Genomic DNA, 2666 nt, shown 5'->3' with positions numbered 1-2666 from the left:
GTTTGAGTTTTCTAGGGTGTCAGGTTATAATATCAAATCCAACGGCTCTATGGTTGTAGTCAAATATTTTATGGATAACATGTTGAAGCTGTAAAGTGTATAGCATAATAGTAGGGTATGCAGCACTGAACAAACAGTGGAATATGCTGTAAAGAAAACAATATAAAATACGGTGTAAAAGAAAAGTAAAAAGAATACAGCAGGTAGGTGATTTGCAAGAAAGTAACATGCTGTAAACATAAAACAAACTTGTATATCTGGGAGATCCGCTGTTCCATGGGTGTAATTGATGCAACATGTACAAGCAACAAAACTTGAGAAAACATACTGAATTGCTTTATATGTATGAAACCAAAGAAACGTCGTCCAGAAATCTCGAGAAAGATCGTCAAAAGACTCACGACAAGCGAAATGTGAGGAAATCAGTGAATCGACAAATCAATTAAAATCGTAGAAAACAAGAGAAAATCCCGAAAAAAGACCACGAGTGCTTTGTCTAAAAATTCGAAGAAAAACATATGAAAAATTCCAAAAAGAGGGGGACCGCAAGCACTCGGGTCGAGGCTAGGCTCAACTATATATTAGTACTCGAGGATCGTCGAAGGCTACTCGGTCACCCGAATGTATAAAACCCGCCACTCAACTAGAAGGGTTTCCTATCAAACCTAACTCAGGAGGGTACTCCTTAGCCTAAACAGGTGATCACAGGTGGACAAGTGATGTTTGAAATGTATTTAAAATTTATATTTTTAGCATGCATATAGACTTCAAACATGCAAAAAGTGGGATGTATCAATTTTATTTGTAGTGAAAAATGTATTTTTATTTTTTAAAAAAAAAGGTGTATATGTTCTTATCAAATTTGTTTTTATCAAATTTTAAAAGTGGTCCACGAGTCGATCGCGCTGTCGGACATAAGACTACCAACAACCTAAGAAGGTTCGAATTAACTTCCGCTAGTCTTGTATCGGTGAATGATATTGTCATCCTACAGCTTACTGGGTTCCTGAATCGGATCCTGATGGGTTCCTGAATCGGATCCCGATGTCGTAGGATGACATATCATTCTGCTCTATCTCTGGTGTGCCTTTTTCATCACCGCCCTAAGCCCCCAAACAAAACCGACCTACTTGCGACCTTGCTTGATGGTTTCACATATAGTAAAATGTTGTACGTGGACACATATGTATCGGACATAAGCATAAAAAACCAAACCTAGAAACAAGGAAAAAAGAAACAAAAATGGGGTGAGAGAGAGGAGTGATTGATCCACCTAAAACATCGAATAGAACGAAAGATGAATCAACTCTCAAAATTCGTGACGAAAAGACCTAAAAATGAAAGCCCGAAGATCCTTGAATTAATCCGAAAGGGTATCATTTTCTCACATTTTTATAAGTGGATCAACCCAAGTCAAAATGACCTCCTAACGCCGGTATCCAAACCCCAAAGATATCTTTTATGAAATCAATTCGTCACAGCCAAATGTTTTTCCAAAATGAGACTTAGAAATCTCCCAAACGTCATAAACCGAGCAAAAGGAAAGTGACCCTGGGGAAACCACCACCAATATTTCCAAATCCATACAAAAATCAGGATCTTACAATTTTTAAATTAATCAATAGCCTCATATATCAAATAAGCATAAAATCTTCCCATATAACCAAATAAATGCTCACGGTCGGGGTCAATACAAAGAGATGAACAACAGGTAAGGCTCTCGGCCAAGGCAACCAAAAAGGAAAGGGGGGAGCTATTAGGGCTCACGGCTAAGGGCAGTAAGGGACAACTGCTAAGGCCCATGACCAAAGGCAACCCAAGGAACAACAAGTATGGCTCACGGCCGAGGCAATCCAAGGCCAAAAGAGGCTCACGACTAAGGCAAACCGATTCAATTATATGAAAATATTTGATATACATAGGAGAGTGAATGGATAAACCCTCACAAAGCCTCCAAACCGACTCTAATTTCACCAAGTAGGAAATAAGGAAACTGTTCAACCCATTCTTCAATCACCTCACTTTATGGACAGGGCAAAGACATGCGTTTAAACTTGACTCATCGATCAACACCCAAGTCACTTCGTGTAGGAAGAGCCAAACAAACCCAAAGGATTGCCAGCAAGCTCACGGGTAGGGGTCGGAACTAAAGCCAGCAAAACCGCACTCAAACCACTTCTCGGGTGAGGGCAATCAAACCCAGGCCACAACAAAAGGGTAGAAAACATCTCTATGCCCTCAAGACATCAAAATATAATATTACCAAATGTTTCAAACAAGAATAGCTATGGAACTTCCTCAAATCAAAATAAATTCCTCCACAATATGTATATTTAAGCCAAAAACGCTCATGAGATGCCAAAACCGAGCCCAGCAGGGGCCAAAGTCAAGCCAAATGATCTACCAACAAGCTCACGGTTAGGACTAAGAACAAACCAAACCAAACTCCCAAGCTACCTCTTGGGTAAGAGCCAAAGCGAGTAAATCCGAGCTCTAAGGAAAGCTAAAATCGAGCCATTCAAATCCAAAACAGGGTCAAATAAGCAAAACCGAGCCCATCCACCAAACCAGCTCTCGGGTAAGAGCCACAACAAGTAAATCCGAGCTCCAATGGTCAATTTGCGCTGATTTTTCAAAGCCAAAACATGGTCAAATAAGCAAAACCG

Source organism: Phalaenopsis equestris, unplaced genomic scaffold, assembly GCF_001263595.1.
Source record: "Phalaenopsis equestris unplaced genomic scaffold, ASM126359v1 Scaffold000002, whole genome shotgun sequence".
Lineage (NCBI taxonomy): Eukaryota > Viridiplantae > Streptophyta > Magnoliopsida > Asparagales > Orchidaceae > Phalaenopsis > Phalaenopsis equestris.
Note: the sequence above shows the minus strand (reverse complement) of the source record.